General features: G+C 45.5%; 2 long non-coding RNA genes across 2 annotated transcripts; one reads left to right on the plus strand and one right to left on the minus strand.

Annotated features, from left to right (window-relative positions):
- The first annotated feature begins 9,778 nt into the window (after positions 1-9,778).
- LOC140418429 (uncharacterized) lies at positions 9,779-16,040 on the plus strand. Its single transcript, XR_011945036.1, has 2 exons — positions 9,779-11,092; positions 15,150-16,040. It is a non-coding gene; the product is annotated as an uncharacterized lncRNA (long non-coding RNA).
- Positions 16,041-18,952: 2,912 nt separating this feature from the next.
- Positions 18,953-20,560, minus strand: LOC140418431 (uncharacterized). Its single transcript, XR_011945038.1, has 2 exons — positions 19,363-20,560; positions 18,953-19,187 (listed from the first exon to the last, which is right to left on the minus strand). It is a non-coding gene; the product is annotated as an uncharacterized lncRNA (long non-coding RNA).
- Positions 20,561-25,016: the final 4,456 nt, after the last annotated feature.

Here is a 25,016-nt window from a genome sequence, read left to right on the forward strand (position 1 = left end):
GCCACGGTGAGCTGAATGAAATGCAACAGGAACAACAAACTTTAATAAAATCCGGGATAGTAACTCTCAGTACGAACAAGGTCAGCAGTCTGCCCAGTTTAGCTGCCAAGTATGCTAATGCGGTAATTTTAAATTTTAACTGCATACATAAGAGTACAACAGCAAATTATTTAACTTCTCCAATGTGATCGGTGTAATTAGTCTCAAATTTAACCTGCAATGGTCATTATAAGTTTTCCAGTCACTCTGATATCTGAAATCTTTATCCACGGACGGAACAGACAAACCATTTTACCTCCCAATGATATTCAGGTCCTGATGAATCGAGTACGTCTGTCAGATGATGATGTGATGTTTGGTTTGAAGTTCCCGTTGGCAAATCCTCCTCTTCCTGAAGGAGTTTCCAAAGGAATTTCACTCTCAGTCCAGGAGAGAAATTCACAGGATTCTCTCTTCCGGCTCCCGGGTCCAGGACAGCCGCGCATGCGCCCTGCTGCACCTGAGACAGGTGGCGGCCCCGCAGGCGCCCTGCGGCATATCGACCCCGAAACAGATGACAGTCGTCAACAGGGATCGTTCAGAGAGAAAAACACCGATGCGGCCGCCCCATTCGGTACAAACACCGAACTGTATCAAAAGTGCCTGAACCAATTTATCACCCGTAGGAACGTAACGGAATAATGGCGGATAAGACTACCCGGAATGCCCGGCGCGGATGAATACGCTCCATCTCCATCACAGGAGCCAGAACGCGCAGGCGTCAGAATGTCCCGCCCCCGGTAGTCGCCTCTCTCTCTCTCTCTGTGGAGCATGCGCGGTGCTGCTCCGGGCTGAGCGCAGCCGCGGTGAGAGTGAGTGCGGCTCCCAGAGGCTGAATGAGATCCGCCGCGAGCGGGGACAATGGTGAGAACCCAAACCCCCCAATAAGACCCATTGATTTTATTGTCAGTCTGCAGACAGGAGCTGGAGAACTGAACCCAGGCAGAGGAGAGGGAGGGAGAAAACTGGGAGTGGAGGAAAGAAATGGTGCAGATGGTGAGATGGGTTTGGATTTCAGCCCAGGGAGGAGAGAGAGTGTGTGGGACGGGGATTTACAGCTTTAGGGGACCAAAAGAGAGAAACTAGAATTGTCAATTCAGAATTTCTACCCTGGATTGACAGTGATGGCTTTTGTAAACTCTTTTTACAGGATATTGGAAGTGGAGGATTGGCCGACAGAAACCTCAAACCAAACATCACATCGAAATCTGACAGTCACTCAATTGATTAAGAGCTCAATATCTTCATTCTTTGCATTTGGAAGGAGAAGTGTTTGTTCTGTTTCAGCAGTGTGACTGCAAAAGCACCGAGACCCACCCCCAATGAGAGTTTTCCAGTCCACTGACTGTGGAGAGAGTTTTAACCAGTCACACAGCCTCAAAAAAAGTATCATATCTTTCACTGCAGGGAGAAATTAAACGCTTGTTTGTGTGTGGACAAAGCTTCAACCGGGAGAGACCTAAAGACCCCTCACCATGGAGAAACTGTGGAAATGTGCGGACTGTAGGAAGGGATTCAGTTACGATTTTTCACAGTGCTCAGCAAAGGTTTATACCAACAAATAGGAAGGACGGTAGAAGGAGGGAAAATTGACCTGTAGAAATGGTACAGCAGTTATCATGGGAGATTTTAATCTACATGTTGATTGGTTTAACCAGGTTGGTCAAGGCAGCCTTGAGGAGGAGTTTATAGAATGTATCCGCGATAGTTTCCTAGAACAGTATGTAATGGAACCTACGAGGGAACAAGCGATCCTAGATCTGGTCCTGTGTAATGAGACAGGATTGATTCATGATCTCATCGTTAGGGATCCTCTCGGAAGGAGCGATCACAATATGGTGGAATTTAAAATACAGATGGAGGGTGAGAAGGTAAAATCAAACCACTAGTGTTTTGTGCTCAAACAAAGGAGATTACAATGGGATGAGAGAAGAACTAGCTAAGGTAGACTGGGAGCAAAGACTTTATGGTGAAACAGTTGAGGAATAGTGGAGAACCTTCCAAGCAATTTTTCACAGTGCCCAGCAAAGGTATATACCAACAAAAAGCAAGGATGGTAGAAAGAGGGAAAATTGACCGTTGATATCTAAGGAAATAAGGGAGAGTATCAAATTGAAGGAAAAAGCATACAAAGTAGCAACGATTAGTGGGAGACTAGAGGACTTGGAAATCTTTAGGGGGCAACAGAAAGCTACTAAAAAAGCTATAAAGAAGAGTAAGATAGATTATGAGAGTAAACTTGCTCAGAATATAAAAACAGATAGTAAAAGTTTCTACAAATATATAAAACAAAAAAGAGTGGCTAAGGTAAATATTGGTCCTTTAGAGGATGAGAAGGGAGATTTAATAATGGGGGATGAGGAAATGGCTGAATAACTGAACAGGTTTTTTGGGCGGTCTTCACAGAGGTAGAGATGGGCAAGCTAATGGGACTAAAGGTAGACAAGTCTCCTGGCCCTGATGGAATGCATCCCAGAGTGCTAAAAGAGATGGCTAGGGACATTCCAAATGCACTATGATAATTTACCAAAATTCACTAGACTCTGGGGTGGTCCCGGCGGATTGGAAATTAGCAAACGTGACACCACTGTTTAAAAAAGGAGGTAGGCAGAAAGCGGGTAATTATAGGCTAGTGAACTTAACTTCGGTAGTAGGGAAGATGCTGGGATCTATCATCAAGGAAGAAATAGCGAGGCATCTGGATGGAAATTGTCCCATTGGGCAGATGCAGCATGGGTTCATAAAGGGCAGGTCGTGCCTAACTAATTTAGTGGAATTTTTTGAGGACATTAGCAGTGCGGTAGATAATGGGGAGCCAATGGATGTGGTATATCTGGATTTCCAGAAAGCTTTTGACAAGGTGCCACACAAAAGGTTGCTGCATAAACTAACACTGGGTGTTTCTCTGGTTGGCAACCTGTAACTAGTGGGGTCCCTCAAGGATCAGTGTTGGGCCCGCAGCTTTTCACAATTTACATAGACGATTTGGAGTTGGGGACCAAGTGCAGTGTGTCAAAGTTTGCAGACGACACTAAGATGAGTGGTAAAGCAAAAAGTGCAGAGGATACCGGAAGTCTGCAGAAGGATTTGGATAGGTTAGGTGAATGGGCTAGGGTCTGGCTGATGGAATTCAATGTTGCCAAGTGTGAGGCTATCCATTTTGGGAGGAATAACAGCAGAATGGATTATTATTTAAACAGTAAGATGTTAAAACATGCTGCTGTACAGAGGGACCTGGGTGTGCTGGTGCACGAGTCGCAAAAAGTTGGTGTGCAGGTGCAACAGGTGATTAAGAAGGCTAATCGAGTTTCGTCTTTCGTTGCTAGAGGGATGGAGTTCAAGACTAGGTAGATTTTGCTGCAATTGTATAGGGTGTTGGTGAGGCCGCATCTGGAGTATTGTGTTCAGTTTTGGCCTCCTTACCTGAGAAAGGACATATTGGCACTGGAGGGAGTGCAGAGGAGATTCACTAGGTTGATCCCAGAGTTGAGGGGATTAGATTATGATGAGAGGTTGAGTAGACTGGGACTGTACTCATTGGAGTTTAGAAGGATGCGGGGGGGATCTTATTGAAACATATAAAATTATGAAGGGAATAGATAGGATAGATGCGGGCAGGTTGTTTCCACTGGTCGGGGAAAGCAGAACTAGGGGGCATAGCCTCAAAATAAGGGGAAGTAGATTTAGGACGGAGTGTAGGAGGAACTTCTTCACCCAAAGGGTTGTGAATCTCTGGAATTCCTTGCCCAGTGAAGCAGTTGAGACTCCTTCTTTAAACGTTTATAAGAAAAAGATAGATGCCTTTCTAAAGAATAAAGGGATTCGGGGATATGGTGTACGGGCCGGAGAGCGGAGCTGAGTCCACAAAGATCAGCCATGATCTCATTAAATGGCGGAGCAGGCTCGAGGGGCCAGATGGCCTACTCCTGTTCCTAGTTCTTATGTTCTTGTAATGCGAATCAAGGCTAGCAGCGCGGGTTTAATTCCCGTACCGGCCTCCCTGAACAGGCGCCGGAATGTGGTGACTAGGGGCTTTTCACAGTAACTTCATTGAAGCCTACATGTATAAGCAATTATTATTATTAAATTTCCAGCATTCACCATTGTTCTCCCCGACTCTGAACACAGTTATAAAGAAGACTTCTGTTCCGTGTCTAGGGGTTCTGAGATGTGGAAGAGAGTGGCTGGAACATATTTCTTACACACCTCAGGATTAACCCACACGGAGACTTTGCTGACAGTGAAGAGAGATGAGAAAGACCATAGTGTCATTTATCCCTCTCAGTGTGACCCTGAAGGACTGTGTCCAGGCTGAAGTTTTGTTCCTGCCGTGTGATCCTCCCCCAGATTGTCCTTTCTCAGCTCAAGACAGGTGATGTTCAACACTCAGGTGGGAAAGACAAAAATCTGCAACAATGTTTCAAACAAAGCAGATTTATTTCACATTTATTCAGAATAATAAACCTCATCAGCACATTAAGACAGTCAGAGTGAACGTTATTCAGTGCTGGACATGATTAACAGCATCAATACGGGGATAATCTAAACCTTGTGGTTGCTTGTGAACTCGCTGCTGCGTTAGCAGGTGGGATGAGTGAGTAAACCCCTTTCCTCAGACATTGCAGTTGAATGGCCGCTCCCAGTGTGAACTCAATGATGTTCCAGAAGATAAGATGAGAAAATTCATTCCCACACACAGAGCAGGTGAATGGCCTCTCCCCAGTGTGAACTCGCTGGTGATTCAATAGGTTGGATGAACGAGTGAATCCCTTCCCACATTCAGAGCTGGTGAATGGCCTCTCCCCAGTGTGAATTCTCTGGTGGTTCAGTAGGGCAGATGGACGGCTGAATCCTTTCCCACACACAGAGCAGGTGAATGGTCTCTCCCCAGAGTGTGAGCATATTGGTGTGTTAGTAAATCCTTTTTGTTTTTAAAGCTCTTCTCATAGTCAGGACAGTTAAAAGAGTTGTTAGCAGAGTGAACAAGTTGATGTGTCTGCAGGTGGGATGACTGAATGAATCCTTTCCCACACAGGGAGCAGGAGAACGGTCTCTCCCCAGTGTGAATACGTTGATGGGTCAACAGATCCTTTTTACATTTAAAACTCTTCTCACAGTCAGGACATGTAAATGGTCTCTTATCAGTGTGACCAAGTTGATGAGTCATAATGTGGGATGACCAAGTGAATCCCTTCCCACACACAGGGCAGGTGAATGGCCTCTCCTCAGTGTGAAGTCGCTGGTGTGTCAGAAGGTTGTATGAATGGGTGAATCCCTTCCCACAAATGGAGCAGACAAACGGTTTCATCCCAGTGTGACTGCGACGATGAACTTCCAGTTGTGATGGGTACATAAGAACATAAGAACTAGGAACAGGAGTAGGCCATCTGGCCCCTCGAGCCTGCTCCACCATTCAATGAGATCATGGCAGATCTTTAGTGGACTCTGCTCCACATTCTGGCCCGAACACCATAACCCTTAATCCCTTTATTCTTCAAAAAACTATCTATCTTTATCTTAAAAACATTTACTGAAGGAGCCTCTACTGCTTCACTGGGCAAGGAATTCCATAGATTCACAACCATTTGGGTGAAGAACTTCCTCCTAAACTCAGTCCTAAATCTACTTCCCTTTATTTTGAGGCTATGCCCCCTAGTTCTGCTTTCACCCGCCAGTGGAAACAACCTGCCCGCATCTATCCTATCTATTCCCTTCATAATTTTATATGTTTCTATAAGATCCCCCTCATCCTTCTAAATTCCAATGAGTACAGTCCCAGTCTACTCAAACTCTCCTCGTAATCAAACCCCTTCAGCTCTGGGATTAACCTCGTGAATCTCCTCTGCACACCCTCCAGTGCCAGTACATCCTTTCTCAAGTAAGGAGACCAAAACTGAACACAATACTCCAGGTGTGGCCTCACTAACACCTTATACAGTTGCAGCATAACCTCCCTAGTCTTAAACTCCATCCCTCTAGCAATGAAGGACAAAATTCCATTTGCCTTCTTAATCACCTGTTGCACTTGTAAACCAACTTTTTGCGACTCATGCACTAGCACACCCAGGTCTCTCTGCACAGCAGCATGTTTTAATATTTTATCATTTAAATAATAATCCCTTTTGCTGTTATTCCTACCAAAATGGATAATCTCACATTTGTCAACATTGTATTCCATCTGCCAGACCCTATCCCATTCACTTAGCCAATTCAAATCCCTCTGCAGACTTCCAGTATCCTCCGCACTTTTTGCTTTAACACTCATCTTAGTGTCATCTGCAAACTTGGGCACATTGCCCTTGGTCCCCAATTACCCGCTTTCTGCCGACCTCCTTTTTTAAACAGTGGTGTCACGTTTGCTACTTTCCAATCCTCTGGGACCAGCCCAGAATCTAGTGAATTTTGATAAATTATCACTAGTGCGTTTACAATTTCCATAGCCATCTCTTTTAACACTCTGGGATGCATTCCATCAGGCCTGCTGTTTAGGCTACTGTGCTGTCAAATCAGTGATTGGTGTAAAGCTGTGATGTTCCTGATTGAATGTAAAGCTGGTTTCAGTTTCCAGGCTGAAAATGCATCGGAATCCGTCTAAAACATTTTATTGTGTTTGTGTGACAGTCACAATGAATTCATTGAATTGGAAGTTTGCATTAAAATAGCAGCAGGAGGGCATCACAGGAACCTGGTAACAGCAGGGAGAATTAGACTATAGTTTCATTCCCAGATAAAGAAGGAGCTGCAGCTTGTGTTCAAGAATAACCAGTTTTATTGATGTGTGCTTCCCACATTCTGTCCTTTTAAATAAACCTCACTCCTACCAGCCTTTAACAATCATAAACATAACAGAGAAAAGGCGAAGCTGTACCTGCCCCTTTAACTGGGAGCTGAGCAGTGTCAGAGCCCTAACTGTCCCTTTAAGAATGAATGATGTGTTCAGCTGAAGGGACCACTGTCCTTTGGGGATATCATATTTTGATTCAATTTTTGTAGCAACTTCAGACAGTCCAAATTGTCTACGAATGAAAGATCTAAAATCCCCCAACATATCTTCAACAGAAACATCTGGTATTCCAGCACCCCCCTTGGGTGTAGTGGGGAGTAATTTTCTGCCTGCTAAAGGCTCTGAATCTACACTTTGATTTGGATCAGCCATTAATTTTCTTGATCGCTGACTGCCGTGACTATATATATATATTTTTTTCAGTCCCGTTTTACTTTAATTACTGCAGTGACTAATCTTCCAGTCACGTCTATGATAGTCTGAACGACTGGCACTAGATTTATTTAACACAGTCTATAAAAAATGTTCTTTTCAAGTGTCGAAGTACTGATTGATGTGGCTTTAAGATTTTTAATGGGTGAAAAAGATATTTCTTACCCTAGTCTAGCCATGGGTTCCGGCTGTCTTCTGGGCCTCCTCCGACTATCTCCGAAGCTTCCCGAAGGTTCTGGACCTCCTCCGATTATCTTCGAAGCATTCCGTCGTCACCTGGGCCTCCGAAGGTCGTTCAGTACTCCCCCCTTCTGCCTGACTATGCCAATTATAAGAATCTTTAATTTATGGGATCTTAACCTGTCGAACTACGCCAAGTTTGGGGGAAGCTTAGTTGATGAATCAAAGTCCTGGCGCAATACGACAAGTTGTAAGATTTGTAATATTTCTGGACTCTGCCAAGTTGTTCGATTCCTTGTATTATTCGACTGTGTAAAATTGAAGGAATTTATATTATCTCTGCTATTCGGTTATCAGTAGCACTTTGCGAATACTGGAACTCAGCAGAAATTTGCAGTTAAAACTTCTCAGGTGCCAAAAGAATTGTTTTATTTGTAGTCGCTTGATTACAATTTGAAAGTCATTTCAAAGGCAATTCGTAGACAATTCGAAGCTTTCAGAGAATTACAGACATTATCTTTCTTTGCTTAGGCAGACAGCTCAAAAGTAACTTTTAAAAGGTCAAAGTCTGGCAATGAAACATGAAGAGAGAGAGAAAGCTAATCTTCAGCTAAACTCAAACTCAAAGACAAAAATGGACTAACATCACTGACACAGACTGGTAGACTGACAGAACCCCCAAAAGACATCTCTAAAATGGAGACTATTAAGGACAAAACTGACTAAACTAACAGAAAGACAACACACCAAAGACAACACAACACACTAAAGACAACGCAGAAAGACTACACATAAACACAACACACTAAAATGGCGGGCGGAAACTTTTCAGTTATACACTTTCATATCTGTCTTAAGTCATCTAATCACACCCCCAATATAATCCTAATTGGTTTGGGTTAGACTCAAACACATTTGATTTGATGGCAAGCCGTCCATCTTCAATGTGCAACATTAGCTTTTCTGACCCAGCTGTTATCTGCATTGTGAACAATGGTGCCTTCATGTTGCTGTGTATTCAGTCCCTATCCTTGACAATTAGCACAAGCAGTGTCAAATTATCTTGCAACTGTGCTGTTTTAATGTCACACTGACTCTGAAAATATGCATTTGCCAGAACAACGGACCTCAGTAAAAGAATTATGCTGTATAAATGGGTATTTAAAACTGGGGCTCAACATTTATGCTTAAACAGCTATCTTTTACCTATACTAGTTGTATTCGAAATACCTGGCTTCTACACGCAGTAACACCATCTAACCTTTTTGGACACTAAGGGCAATTTTGCATGGCCAATCCACCAAACCTGCACATCTTAGGAATGTGGGAGGAAACTGGAGCTCCCAGAGGAAACCCATGTGGGCACGGGGAGATCGTGCAGACTCCGCTCAGACATTGACCCAAGACGGGAATCGAACCTGGGACCCTGGAACTGTGAAGCAACTGTGCTAACCAATGTGCTATGGTGGCACTGCTGCCTCACAGTGCCAAGGTCCCGGGTTCGATCCTGGCCCTGGGTCACTGTCCGTGTGGAGTTTGTAAATTCTCCCTCAGTCTGTGTGTGTCTCACCCCCACAACCCAAAGATGTGCAGAGTAGGTGGATTGGCCACACTAAATTTCCCCTTGGAAAAAAATGAATTGGGTACTCTAAATTTTTTTTTTTAAAGGTTATTGTCTAATGGGACAGAGTAACACACACCAGAAGCGGATTATATTATGTTGTCAACAAACCATGACTACTTCACTATTATTTGAAAACCAAATTTAGTTTTGGTTCTCTATATACTTACTGTCTCATCATTACATTTGATCCAATGATGTTTTCACTCACATACTGCAGCCTGACTTAAGGGAACAAACAGTGTTAGTTGCTCTCAAATTGAGTGAATCCTTTGCTGTTTCTCCTCTGGGCCCCATCTCCATTATTATTGTTACTGAGACTCTCACTTATTATTGGAGAATCAAGGAGCACGGTGGCACAGTGGTTAGCACTGCTGCCTCACGGTGCTGAGGTCCCAGGTCCCATCCTGGCTCTGGGTCACTGCCCATGCGGAGTTTGCACATTCTCCCTGTGTTTGCGTGGGTTTTGCCCCACAACCCAAAGATGTGCAGGGTAGGGGGATTGGCCACGTAGTCGAAAGTTATTTTTAAAAACATTATTGGACAATCGGCGAGTCAGCCTGAGCCTGTGGCGGCTGTCACCATCTGGAACTGTCACAATGCCCGGGTGATTGACAGCGGCTCCGGACCAATAGGAAGAGGAGGGGCAGGACTGGAGGCCCGATCGAGCGGGGCTGGTCCTCCAACCAATCGGAGTGAATGAGGGGCGGGACCAGCTGATATTGAAGCATGCGCAGTATCAGTAATGGCGATGGAGAGCGGCTGCTTCTTCTTTGCATACATAATTTGTAATGCGTGAGACCGCGGGGAAGGTCGGAAACGCTGCGTAACCACATTTTGTGAGTCATTAAACTCTGACAAGAGTTTACCGGACCCAGATTGTCCTGAGCGGAGCTGAATCCACTCATTTTCAGCCTGAATTAACGGCCGCCATCTTTATTGGATTGAGTGTGCACCATGGCGCATGCGTGATCGCCATCTTTGGAGCTTGTTACCCATTGTTCAGAATGGAGACAACTTGTCCAAACTATATCACCCTTTGAGTCCCAATGTCTGAATGATGGGGCGGTGGATTGATGGAAAGAAAGGGAAATACATCCTGCTCTTCCGATCCCAATACCTGATGGTCTCAAGATCTGTGGTTCTGTCCACCCATGGCAAAAACTCAAGACCCTGAGTAGACGTCATCCTCAAATGAGCGACTGCTGATGACGACGAGGGGCAAAGTATAAGCGTGGAGAGGGCAATACAGTGGTTAGCACTGGGACTACGGCGCTGAGGACCCGGGTTTGAATCTTGGCCCTGGGTCACTGTCCGTGTGGAGTTTGCAAATTATCTCTGTGTCTGCGTGGGTTTCACCCTTGTTATAACCTGCCTACTTACGATTGGCTGGGGACTAATGACTATCCCACAATCCTATGGGAGTATGAACTTCCCCAATGAGGGGGGCGGAGAAACTCCTAGTATAAATAAGCTGGCCAGTTCAGGAACCAGCAGGAAGGAGAAGGTAGCAAGGGAACTTACTGCTACTGTTATGTATATATTGTTATAGTAAATAAACATTATTATTTTGTATCCTTAAAACTCGTGCCGGATTCTTCGTGGCCCTTACAAAACTGGCGACGAAGGTAAAAGTGAATAGCTGTCTACACTGCTGAAGCCACCTCCCTGGATTTTTGTTGGATACAGGTTGGAAGTTGTTTTCTATTATACCATGCCTCTGTACGGACGTTTGGATGTTTTTGATGCTGCGCTGGAAAGCTGGAACCAGTACACACGACGGATGCGTTACTATTTCCGGGCAAACAATATCACTGAAAACGAGCGCCAGGTGGTCATATTGCTCACCGCCTGCGAGCCGCATACGTTTGGAGTGATTAGGAGCCTTACGTACCCAGCTGTGCCGGACACCAAAACATTTGACGAACTTGTGAATATAGTGGGGCAACACTTTAACCCAACCCCGTCCACGATAGTCCAGCTTAACCGGCTTATCACTCGATTCATCAGGAAGTGAACATTATCGTCCTTTGAATGCAAGTGTTTGTGTTTCAGCTCATTACCATTCACTGTGTTTACACACACTCACTCACACACACATACACTCCCTCTCTCTGTCTCTACCTCTCTCTCCCAAATGCTCTCTGTCCCACACCCACTGACTCTCACTCTCTCCCGCGCCCTCTCTCTCTCTCTCGCACCCTCTCTCTTGCGCCCTCTCTCTCTCTCTCGCGCCCTCTCTCTCTCTCGCGCCCTCTCTCGCACTCGCGCCCTCTCTCGCACTCGCGCCCTCTCTCGCACTCGCGCCCTCTCTCGCACTCGCGCCCTCTCTCTCACTCGCGCCCTCTCTCTCACTCGCGCCCTCTCTCTCACTCGCGCCCTCTCTCTCACTCGCGCCCTCTCTCTCACTCGCGCCCTCTCTCTCTCACTCGCGCCCTCTCTCTCACTCGCGCCCTCTCTCTCACTCGCGCCCTCTCTCTCACTCGCGCCCTCTCTCTCACTCGCGCCCTCTCTCTCACTCGCGCCCTCTCTCTCACTCGCGCCCTCTCTCTCACTCGCGCCCTCTCTCTCACTCGCGCCCTCTCTCTCACTCGCGCCCTCTCTCTCACTCGCGCCCTCTCTCTCACTCGCGCCCTCTCGCTCACTCGCGCCCTCTCGCTCACTCGCGCCCTCTCGCTCACTCGCGCCCTCTCTCTCACTCGCACCCTTCTCGCACAACTCCCCCTCCCTCAGACACTCCCCCTCTCTCACACACTCCCCCTCCCTCACACACTCCCCCTCTCTCACACACTCCCCCTCTCTCACACACTCCCCCTCTCTCACACACTCCCCCTCTCTCACACACTCCCCCTCTCCTCCCAAAGAGGTGAACCAGTTGTTTTTGATGACAACCCAGCAGTTTTTATGGTCACCTTTTCCCAGTGCCAGCCCCACAAATGTCCAGATTCATTCAGCTCAATTTCGCAACCTGTCTTTGTGTTTTTGTGCGTCCTCTCTCACTCCCTATTTTCTGTTTTGAATCAATCTCGGAGAGTATTAGAAGTGAAGGAACTTCAGTCAGGAAATTCAAACTAAACATCACGTCATGATCTACACTCACCAAAACGTTTGTAACATAAATATCATGGGTGTTTGAAGATGGAAGGAAGATGCACCGTTCACAGAGGGGACAAACCGTACACGTGTTCTGTGTGTGGACAAGGCTTCAGTCGATCATCTGGCCTTTCGAAACATAAATGCAGTCACACCGGGGAAAAACCATGGGAATGTGGGGATTGTGGGAAGGGATTCGATTATCCATCCAAGTTGAAAATCCATCAGCGCACTCACACTGGGGAGAGACCGTTCACCTGCTTCGAGTGCGGGAAGGGATTCATACACTCATACCACTTGCAGACACACCAACACATTCATGCTGGGGAGAGGCCATTCACCTGTTCGCAGTGTGGGAAAGGATTTGCTCATTCCTCCAATCTGCTGAGACACCAGCGAATTCACACTGGGGAGAGACCATTTAAATGTCCAGACTGCGAGAAGTGTTATAAGAGTTCTGGGGAACTGATGTCCCATCAACGTGTTCACACCGAGGAGAGGCCGTTCAGGTGCCCTCACTGTGGAAGTGGATTCAGGCGATCATCTGACCTCACTGTACACCAGCGAGTTCACACTGGAGAGAAGCCGTTCACCTGCTCTGCGTGTGGGAGGGGATTTAGCCCTGAACAGGCGCCGGAATGTGGCGACTAGGGGCTTTTCACAGTAACTTCATTGAAGCCTACTCGTGACAATAAGCGATTTTCATTTTCATTTCATTTCATTTCATTCACTCAGTTATCCAACCTGCTGATGCACGAGCAAGTTCACAAGTAACTTCAGTGATTGGAGCTCGCTGTTAATCACATCCTGGACTGGAACATGTTCATTGGGGTCAGTTGCTGCTGATGTTCATAAACTCTAATCCAGTCACAAGGAATTAAATTCAGAATAAAAATCAAGTCAAATCAGTTTGTGTTAAACAAAGCGTGTGGTGTTGTTTTAATATCGCTAACACAAGTTAGTTCCTTTTGAAGGTCTCCTTCTCCCCGTTTCCTCCATCCTCACCTCCAACAACAACTGTGAGAAGCTTCTTTGTCACTAAGATTGAGACAATGCCTCTGCTGCTTTCCTCCACTAACCTACTGGACCAAACTGTCTCAATCCATTTTTGTCCCAAGTTCTGAACTTCCATCTTTCTCCATGTTCTCTCCTGTCGAACTCACCGTGTCCATGAGACACCCCTTCTGCTCCACTGATAATTCCAATAACTTGCTGCCATCCCAACTTCTCCATGTGAGCCGATGTAGTGAAGAGCTCTCTATCTCTGCTGGTACTGTCTCTCTCAACGTTAAATCCACCGTCATCACGCATCCCAAAAAAACACTTGGCCCTCCCATCTTTGCAAACTACTGCTCCATCTCCAAACTCCCTTTCCTCTCCACAGTCTTTGTACTTGGTGTCCCCAAGAATTCCCCTCGGCCCCTCCTATTTCCCATCTACAAGCTGCCACTGGGTGACATCATCCAAAAGCAGCGTGTTAGTTTTCACATGCACACTGACAACACCCAGCTCTACCTCACCACTATCCCTCTCCATTCCTCCACTGTTACTAAATTATCAAACTGCTTATCCCACATCCGCTACTGGATGAGCAGAAATTTCTTCCAATTAAAAATTGGGAAGACAAAGGCCATTGTTTTCAGTCACCTTAGAAATTCCGTTCCCGAACTCCCGAGTCCATCCCTCTCCATGGGAACTGTCTGAGGCTGAAACGCTCTCTGCACAAATTTGGTGTCAGATTTGACCTCAGGAGGACACTGCTGCCTCGTGGCGCCGAGGACCCGGGTTTGATCTCAGCCTGTGGAGTTTGCACATTCTTCCCGTGTCGGCGTGGGTCTCACCCCTACATACAAATGTGTGCAGAGTAGGTAGATCGGCCACGCTAAATAGCCATAAATGAATTTTATAAAATCTTCTATTTCTACGTTCTGTCCCTTCCTGTCACATTCTGGTGATCATTATCTGCCTTGCTACCCTGCACGACTGCTTTGTCCCGTCTCATCAACTTTCCAAATTTCTCCTCACCCACCAATGGTTTAAAGCTCTCTCCGCAGCCCTGGTTGTGTGATTCACCCGGGCACTAGTTCCAGGGTGGTTCAAGTGAAGGTTACTCCAATGGTATAAACACTCTCTTTTGTCACTACTGGTGCCAGTGTAATAATAATCTTTATTGTCACAAGTAGGCTTACATTAACACTGCAATGAAGTTACTGTGAAAATCCCCTAGTCTCCACACTCCGGCGCCTGTTCAGGTACACAGAGAATTCAGAATGTCCAAATTACCTAACAGCACGTCTTTCGGGACTTGGGAGGAAACTGGAGTACCCGGAGGAAACCCACGCAAACACGGGGAGAAAGTGCAGACTCTGCACAGACGGTGATCCTGGCGCTGTGAAGCTACAGTGCTAACCACTGTGCTACCATGAGTACCCTATGAATCAAATCCCATTTATCCAGGCAATCACTGAACAAAGCGAACACTCATTCATTCTATGCTAATTTACTCATGGCTCAGGTATTCATTTGGAACACATTTGTGATCACCTTTTAATTGAGGTCAGGGCTGCTAGTGCGCCTTTAACAAATTCAGTTAAAGAAGCACGATTAAGATTAAAATGGAAATTTCATGCCCAGAGATATAGAGATTTTCAGGGAATCAAAAGATTTGGGGAGGAGGGCAGGAAGTTGGAGATTAAACCAAGATCAGCCATGATCATTGTGAATGTTGGAGCGGCTCAATGGGGCTTATGGTTTACTCCTGCTCCTATTTCACATGTTCATATCCTGTGTATAGCCCAGACCGGGTGGTAGGTTGCCTTCCCTGAGGCCATCACTGAAACAGTTGGTTTTTTATGACAATCCAGCAATTTTCATGGTCACTTGTACCCAGTGTCGGCCCCACAAATGACCAGATGCATTCAGCTCAATTTCACAACCTGCCTATGTGTTTTTGTGGGTTCTCTCTCACTCCCTATTTTCTGTTTTGAATCAATTTCACAGGGTGTTCGAAGGGGAGGATTTGCAGTTGGGAAACTGAAAACAAACATCACATCAGGATCTGAATATCACCTGATTTTGAACATGCAAGAAAATGGCAATGCTGGCAGTGCGGAAAATTGTGGGGACTGTAAGCAGGGATTCAGATCCCTGTCGGAGCTGGAAGTCCATCAGCCCAGTCACACTGGGGAGAGACTTTTCACCTGCCCAGCGTCTGGGAAGGGATTCACCTGGTCATCCAACCTGCTGAGACACCAGCGGATTCATAGTGGGGAGACGTCATTCACCTGCCCAGAGTGTGGGAAGGGATTCACTCGATCATCAGGGCTGCAACAACACCAGCGTGTTCACACTAGGGAGAGGCATTCACCTGCTCCAAGTGTGGAAAGGGATTCACTGATTCTTCCACTCTGTTGAAACACCAGCAGGTTCACACGGACGAGAGACCTTTTAAATGTGTAGACTGTGGGAAGTGCTATAAAAGTTCCCTCAACCTAATGCGTCATCAGCGAGCTCACACTGATGAGAGACCGTTCAGGTGCTCAGACTGTGGAACTGGGTTCAGGCAGTCATCTGAACTCATTGTACACCAGCGAATTCACACTGGGGAGAGGCCATTCACCTGCTCCAAGTGTGGGAAAGGATTCACTCAGTCATCCACTCTGCAAAGACACCAGCGAGTTCACACTGGGGAGAGACCGTTCCCCTGCTTCGTGTGTGGGAAGAGATTCACTCGGTTGTCCATCCTCACAAGTCACCAGTGTGTTTGCAAATAATTAGTGATTATATTTTACTGTTAACCACATCCAGGAATGAACCTTGTTCATAAATGTCGAATTCTCCTGATGTTTTATCAAGAAAATTTGTGAAAAGAATCCAAGAAATTGAACTATTTTCTATGTGTAATATCATTTTTTGTAACTGGTGAAGTGTGAGAGTGGTCCTTACAGTGGGAGAAAGAGTAGCTGTGTGAATTTAAACTGAGTTTGATGTGTTAACGAGCCCAGCTAGACTTCAAACCAGATGTTTACCGAAACAATGTAGTCAGGTTGGGTAGAGAACAGAAACAGATGTGAATGGGTGGTTGTGATTCAAAAGATGCAAGGTGTGAAAGAAAGGTGTCAGGAATGAAGTATGGATAAAGTAAATTCACTTTTTAAAATTATGAATGTTAAAGTAAAGGGATTATGTTAATCAATTCTGGGAGAGATTTGTTTGAAAGAAATTGGGTAAAATGATGGCGAGATCAAAGGGAAGGAACGTAGTTAAGGGGATACTGAAATAAAAATTGCTTATTGTCGCAAGTAGGCTTCAAATGAAGTTACTGTAAAAAGCCCCTGAAACCTGTGAAGATACTGTTTGAATCTCAGCCCAGAAAGTTGTGTGAAGGAAGCCAGATTTGAAAAGCCAGTTAACTGCTGGTTAACCTCGAGCAAATTGGAGTAAAGGCAAAGTTTGGGACAAGGTTTCTGCATTTTATAGATCTTAAAATCTATAAGGCGTTGCTGGACAGATTGGGGAAGGTTAGCTCTGAGGTAGTTAAATTAAGATTGTTTGGAACTGTTTAAAGTATTGGGATGTGTGAAGCCATTTTATTTATTTTTCTATTCCATCATAAACATTTTCTTTGCTAAGAAACCATCACAAGTAGTCGGGGACATCATTTCTGGAGTTCTCAACCTCTCCTTGTGCTATACAAATTGCAAAGACAAACTGTGAGGACAAATGTTTCAAATTTCCTTTCTGGACGTGCCCTTAACAGTAAATAAACTCCAGCTCAGTTATGGGTTAATATTCCAGGTAAAAGTCAAATAAATCAGCATTGCGTGAAACAATGTGCATCAAGTATTTTAAAATATTTCTAACAAAAGTTCTTCCTTTTGAAATGTTGTCCCCCCCTCCCCCTGTTTCATCCATCCTCACCTCCGACAACAAGTATGTGGAGTTCATGGGGTTTCTTTGTCACTGAGATTGAGGCAATCTGATCAGCTGCCTCTGCTGCTTCCCTCCCTTCCACTAACCCACCAGACCAAACTACATCTAAAGTTCCTCCTCGTCTGAGCCCTGAATTCGGATCTTTCTCCAGTTTCTCTCCAATCTTCTCTCTCCCTCTGAGCTTATATTGTCCATCAGACGCAACTTCTGTTCCCTTGACTCCATTCACACAAAACAGTTGACCATCCAACCTCTCTATGTTAGTTGATATGTTTCCAGTTCTCTCTCATTTGGTTCTGTCCTTCTCACTTTAATGCAACATCATCACCCATTCTAAACAGAACACTTGACCCCACCATCTTTGCAAATTTCGAAGACATCTCCAATCTCCCTAACCTCTCCAAAGTCCTTGTACTCGGCGTCCCCCAAGGATCTATCCTCGGCCCCTCCTACTTCCCATCTACAAGCTGCCACGAGGTGACATCATCCCAAAGCACCGTGTTAGTTTTCACAAGTACACTGACAACACCCAGCTCTACCTCACCCCCATCCCTCTCCATTCCTCCACTGTTACTAAATTATCAAACTGCTTATCCCACGTCCAGTACTGGATGAAAGGTTTTCCTCCAATTAAAAATTGGGAAGACCAAAGCCATTGTCTTCAGTCACCATTAGAAATTCAATTCCCTAACTCCCGAGTCCATCCCTCTCCCTGGGAACTGTCTGAGGCTGAACCACACTCTGCACAATCTCCATGTCAGATTTGACCCCAAGATGAGTTTCTGACCCCATATCCACACCATCAGTGATACCAGATGTTTCAATCTCCAAAATGTTACCAGGGTCCACCTCACCCCAGCTCATTTGCTGCTCTTATTTTGTGTAATAACCTTTGATGTGGTACCTTGGGAAATACCTCCTGGAAATCTAGATAAAGTACATCTACAGGTTCCCCTTTATTGACATCCCTTGTTACTTCCTCAGAGAACCTTGCTAAATTCGCCAATCACGATTGATTCCCTGAACGCCATTTTTAAACACTGTCAAAAGAAAAATCAAATCTCCTCTGCCCCCTTTGCCAATTACCTTAGAGGGATCACTTTCTGTTAAAGAGCTTGTCAACCCCTCTCACCCACTTTCCCGAAAGTGAATAAATTTAATCAGGAAAAGTCCAACAAATTCAAATATTTTCCGGTTAAAAGTTTATTGATGAAACAGAAACATGGCTAAAAAAAACCAGAAAATTACTTGAGGATCAAAGACAACCAGAGTAACAGGATGTTCACAATGTTCTGGGTCCCAAATGGTTCCCCTTCGGCTTCTCTGTTCCCTGTTCATGTGACTCCCTGCTTTGGACACGGGGGCACTGGACCTTGGGGGTCGAATCACCGACACCCCCAGTCACCCTCCCCTGAACCCTGATTGGTTGGAGGTTCTCAGTCAGGCTTCCAGCACCTTCCTGTCTCTATTCTGAAAAATGAAGTGAAAATCGCTTATTGTCACAAGTAGGCTTCAAATGAAGTTACTGTGAAAAGCACCTCGTCGCCACGTTCTGGCGCCTGTTCGGGGAGGCTGGTATGGGAATTGAACCGTGCTGCTGGCCTGCCTTGGTCTGCTTTAAAAGCCAGCTCTTTAGCCCGGTGCTAAATCAGCCCATATTAGCGACACCCATGGCAGTTTCCCACCTGGGGAACAAGCCCCGTTATTCTCAGCTAAATTGTGCCCTCAGCTCCATCACCTGGCTGTCAGTGACACGAGCAATAGAGACTGAAAGGTGCGTGAGGCTCAAATAGGAAGACAAAACTTGTGGATTAGGATCTTCGTAAAGGTCAGCAACTTCTTATAAAAAAATCAAATTCCCAGTCAACAACTTAAAGGATCACATGACGGGACTTTTAATACAACAAACAAACAAACTAGAAGCTACTTTAACTCGGAAACCTACACATTACACTATAAACTAGAACTTTGCCCTTTTACATAACCTACAATCACACTCCAAGATTATAGTTACTCTGTCCTGGAAGTTGAAACTTAATTGTCTCAGAACCTGTCCAAAGTGATGATTCATTCCCGAGGATTTACTTCAGTTCTTCAACCAAGACACTGAGAAAAAAAAGGAAGAATAGAATAGAATGTGAACTGGCAAAATACATAAAAATGGACTCGAAAAGCTTCTGTGGCTACGGAAAAAGGAAACATTTTGCTCAGACAAAAGGTTTGTCCATTCCAGATAGAGTCAAGAGAATTTAGAATTAGGAATAGCGATCTCTCCAGCCACCTCGTTCAACACTCTGGGATGTGGATCATCAGCTTTTGGGGATTTATTCACTTTCAACCCCATTAATTTCTCCAGTGCTACTTTTTCACCAATAATCTCTGCCAGTCCCTTGGTTCTCTGGTGTTTTGTGGACAATTTCTGTATCTTCCTCTGTGAAGACAGACACAGATTTGTTTAGTTTATCTGCCATTTCCTTACTCCCCATTATAAACTCTCCTGTCTCTGGCTGGAATGGACCTACATTGGTCTTCGCTAATTTTTTCCTTTTCACATTCCTGTGGAAGTTTTTCCAGTTGGTTTTTATGTTTCTCGCCATCGGTTTCTTGGTCCTTCTTTGCTGAACTCTAATGGATCTCATGGAATCTTTAACTTTTCTTGTTAGCCATGGTTACATCACTTTTCTTGTTGGATTTTTGTTTCTTAAAGGAATCTATATTTGTTGTATACATGTGAAATAAAAGTCGCAAAAGTCCCAGAGGTCCATAGGCTGCTCTCCCCTTTGACAGAGAGAGAGCTGACTGGGGGTGATTTAACCTGAGGGTCAGCACACCTCAGGCGAGGGGCCTGGTTGAGAAGGCGGGGCCTTCATGAATAAACTCAGCCAGTACGAGAGTTGAATCCTCACTGTTGGCCTTGCTCTGCATAACAAACCAGCCGTCCAGCCCAACTGAGCTAACCGACCTCCTGATAAATATGTAATAATTCCTTAAATATTAGGTATTCCGTGTACCAATCAGTTTCCCAGTCCACTCAGACAACATGCCCCTCACACCCTGATAGATTTTTTCTGTGAGGAACACCCAGATAAATTAAACAAAAGAACCACGTAACCACCAGGGCCCATTTCCATGGCAACGTGGTATGCTTTGGGGGGGGTTTGAAACAGAAATGGAAACTAACTATCTTCAAGCTTCCAAACACCCTTTCACTCTGTGATCCTTGTGCAATTTGAAGCCAGTTATTAGCAACAAGGCTCAAAGAGCATCAGCCCACTGGAGGCGAAGTGGTGAGACCGGCCAGTCCAGCAGAAAGAAACCCTCCAACCATCCCCACTGACCACCTGTCAGAATGAACAAAATGCAGTCCTGGATGTAGAGCAGAAACAATAACAGCAGAATCCAACCCCTGTAATCAATTGTGAAATTGTTGGTGTCACAGCTGATGCGATGAAACATGCAATCCCGTCTCACATTGAGAGGTGGACGGCGTCTCCTTAGTGTGAACTCACTGGTGTGACTGCAGGTGAGATAACCGAGTGAAACTCTTCCTACACCGAGAGCAGGTGGACGGTGTCTCCCCAGTGTGAACTCGCTGGTGTGACTGCAGGTTGAATACTCGAGTAAATCCTTTCCCACACTGAGAGCAGGTGAATGGCCTCTCCCCAGTTTTGATTTATTATTGTCACATGTATTAGTATACAGTGAAAAGTATTGTTTCTTGCATGCTGTACAAACAATGCATACCGTACATAGGGAAGGAAGGAGAGACTGCAGAATATAATGTTACAGTTATAGCAAGGTGTAGAGAAAAGATCAACTTAATACGAGGTAGGTCCATTCAAAAGTCTGATGGCAGTAGGGAAGAAGCTGTTCTTGAGTCGTTTGGTACGTGACCTCAAACCTTGGTCTCTTTTTCCTGACGGAAGTAGGTGGAAGAGCGAATGTCCTTGGCGCATGGGGTCCTTAATTATGCTGGCTGCCTTTCTGAGGCAGCGGGAATTATAGATAGAGTCAATGGATGGGAGGCTGGTTTGCATGATGGATTGAGCTTCATTCACAACCTTTTGTAGTTTCCTGCGGTCTTGGGCAGAGCAGACTCCATACCAGGCTGTGATACAACCAGAAAGAATGCTTTCTATGGTGTATCTGGTGCCTTTGTTATCTAGGTGTTCCAGAGTAGAGTGCAGGGCCATGGAGATGGCGTCTGCTGTGGACCTGTTGTAGCAGTAGGCGAACTGTCGTGGATCAAGGCAATCCGGGAGGCTGGAGTTGATTCGGGCTGTGACCAGTGGTGTTCCACAGGGATCAGTGCTGGGACCTTTGCTGTTTGTAGTATATATAAATGATTTGCAGGAAAATGTAACTGGTCTGATTAGTAAGTTTGCAGACGACACAAAGGTTGGTGGAATTGCGGATCGCGATGAGGACTGTCAGAGGATACAGCAGGATTTAGATTGTTTGGAGACTTGGGCGGAGAGATGGCAGATGGAGTTTCATCTGGACAAATGTGAGGAAATGCATTTTGGAAGGTCTAATGCAGGTAGGGAATATACAGTGAATGGTAGAACCCTCAAGAGTATTGAAAGTCAAAGAGATCTAGGAGTACAGGTCCACAGGTCACTGAAAGGGGCAACACAGGTGGAGAAGGTAGTCAAGAAGGCATACGGCATGCTTGCCTTCATTGGCCGGGGCATTGAGTATAAGAATTGGCAAGTCATGTTGCAGCTGCATAGAACCTTAGTTAGGCCACACTTGGAGTATAGTGTTCAATTCTGGTCGCCACACTACCAGAAGGATGTGGAGGCTTTAGAGAGGGTGCAGAGAGATTTACCAGAATGTTGCCTGGTATGGAGGGCATTAGCTATGAGGAGCGGTTGAATAAACTCGGTTTGTTCTCACTGGAACGAAGGAGGTTGAGGGGCGACCTGATAGAGGTCTACAAAATTATGAGGGGCATAGACAGAGTGGATAGTCAGAGGCTTTTCCCCGGCGTAGAGGGGTCAATTACTAGGGCACATAGGTTTAAGGTGAGAGGGGCAAGGTTTAGAGTAGATGTACGAGGCAAGTTTTTTACGCAGAGGGTAGTGGGTGCCTGGAACTCGCTACCGGAGGAGGTGGTGGAAGCAAGGACGATAGTAACATTTAAGGGGCATCTTGACAAATACATGAATAGGATGGGAATAGAGGGATACGGACCCAGGAAGTGTAGAAGATTGTAGTTTAGTCGGGCAGCATGGTCGGCACGGGATTGGAGGGCCGAAGGGCCTGTTCATGTGCTGTACATTTCTTTGTTCTTTGTTCTTATGACTAACCTTTCAAAGCACTTCATCACGATGGATGTCAGAGCCACTGGACGATAGTCATTTAGGCACGCTGCTTTGCTTTGTTGTGGTACAGGGATGATGGTCGTCTTCTTGAAGCAGATAGGGACCTCAGATTATTGTAAAGAGAGGTTGAAGTGCTCATCCAGGTACCCCATCCGGCCAGTGGCTTTCCGTGGGTTGACCTTCGAGAAGGCTGCTCTGAGTGTGAACTCCCTGGTGTCTCCGCAGGTGAGGTAATTGAGTAAATCCTTTCCCACACTAAGAGCACATGGATGGCCTCTCCCCAGTGTGAACTCGCTGGTGTCTCTGCATGGTGGATAATTGAGTAAATCCCTTCCCACACTGAGAGCAGGTGAATGGCCTCTCCCCAGTGTGACATCGCTGGTGTGTCCGCAGGTTGGATGAATCACTGAATCCCTTCCCACACTGAGAGCAGGTGAATGGCCTCTCTCCAGTGTGAACTCACTGGTGTGTCCGCAGGTTGGATAACTGAGTGAATCCTTTCCCACACTGAAAGCAGGTGAACGGCCTCTCCCTGATGTTTGAAATCTCTTCCCACAGTCAGAACAGACAAACACATTGACAGTTTGTGATATTTAGATCCTAATGAATTGAGTGACTGTCAGATCTCGATGTTATATTTGGTTCAAGTTGCCCAGTTGCCAATCCTCCCGTTCTAATGCCTGAAAAAGAAGTTTACAAAAATGATCACTGTAAGAATAGGATAGAAATTCACAACAGATCATTCTAGTTTCTATCGAACCTTCTTTCCTCTCTTGCTTTCCCCAAGCATGTGGTCCAGTCAAAATAAAAGACCAAAATCATCTAGAAATCCCAACAAAAGTGTTGGGAACCTTCCTAACTGAACCAGAATATTGTTCCCAGTGTCTCTGAAACACTCTGTCCGCTGAGGTATCCACTGGTTGTGGAAGGTGTCAAGCATTCCGGTGGGTACTGCATGCTCCCTCTGCAGGGCCACTGGGAACAGACAAGACCACGGAAGAGAAGTCGGCAGCCAGAGTAACCACCCACCCCGTCCATAATAATAATAATCTTTATTGTCACAAGTAGGCGTACATTAACACTGCAATGATGTTACTGTGAAAAGACTCCAGTCGCCACATCCTGGTGCCTGTTCGGGTATACAGAGGGAGAATTCAGAATGTCCAAATTACCTAACAGCACGTCTTTAGGGATTTGTGGGAGGAAACCGGAGCACTCGGAGGAAACCCACAAGGAGAATGTGCAGACTCCAAACAGATAGTGACCCAAGCTGGGAATGGAACCTGGGACCCGGGAGCTGTGAAGCAACAGTGTTACACTGTGTTGCCGTGCTGCCCATCCCACCCAGCTACAATGCACTGTTTTAACCAGATCCAAGAGTAGATTCAAGATGTCACGCTCAGCACAAGGATACTAGATATTATAGACTGTAAGATCCACAAACTCTGTCAAGGTGGCTGCAACTTAACAGGTTATTATGGACATTAAACTGTGGGCGATATTCAATTATGTGACCAATATTTAATTAAACATGGATCTGAATAAGGGAACCTTGCAGCCACCTGTGAAGTTTAAATGTCTCGTTGTGTCAGGATGAACCAGCATTTGAGGAATATGAAATCTCTGGACTGTTGTTCTCCAAGTGCCGTATTGAACACAGGAGAATGAGCTCGAATTGGGACAGAGATAAGTGCGAGTGAGCATCGTAACTGCTATTGTATCGGGGTGTTCTGGGTCTTAGAGCTTTAACCCTGCAGTTAATTGTCAGGGTTGCAGTATAATAAACCCCGAACAAAGCAAATGTGTGTGTGAGAAGCATCTGAAGCAACAGGAACCAGCTGAACCAGCAGAGCTGAATGTCTCCCAGTGCAGCCACAGTACTGTACTTATTCCAGCTTCCAAGTCCACCTGAGAACCAACCTCCTGGCTATTCATCTACAAGAAGCTTCAGAGACTCATGAGAATTACTTGTTTCTAAAAATGCTTCACTCCAACTGAAGGATCAGCTCAACAAGAAGACAACAGGCGATATAAAGATTGCAGTCTACATTCCATTTTCATCATTACAGCTTCAACTTGATCTGTACCTAATTCCTGTGTATGTGTCAGTGAGTGTGAAAGAGACGAGAGACTGAGATGTTCAAACATCCAGGGAAATAGTGTGATAATAAATAACCTTTATTCCTTTAAAAATCACCAGAAAGCCTGCTGCTGAAATGTATTTTAAATAAAGAAAAATTACTCTGAGGGTAAGAAAATATCACACAAACATCCTGATATTGGAGTGGAAATGAGATGAAAATGAAAATCGCATATTGTCACAAGTATGCTCCAAATGAAGTTACTGTGAAAAGCCCCTAGTCGTCACATTCCGTCGCCTGTTCGGGGAGGCTGGTGCGGGAAATGAACCGTGCTGCTGGCCTGCCTTGGTCTGCTTTCAAAGCCAGCGATTTAGCCCTGTGCTAAACCAGCCCAAGGACCATGAAAATCAGCGAAACGACCACGAAATGTAATCAACCGTCGGAAAAACCCCTTCAGGTAGCTATACAGAGGCTGCAGCCTCTCACACTGAATTTCTACGTAATCCAGAGGCGCCTTCAGGCTCCAA

This window comes from Scyliorhinus torazame, chromosome 5, assembly GCF_047496885.1.
Source record: "Scyliorhinus torazame isolate Kashiwa2021f chromosome 5, sScyTor2.1, whole genome shotgun sequence".
NCBI classification, from domain to species: domain Eukaryota; kingdom Metazoa; phylum Chordata; class Chondrichthyes; order Carcharhiniformes; family Scyliorhinidae; genus Scyliorhinus; species Scyliorhinus torazame.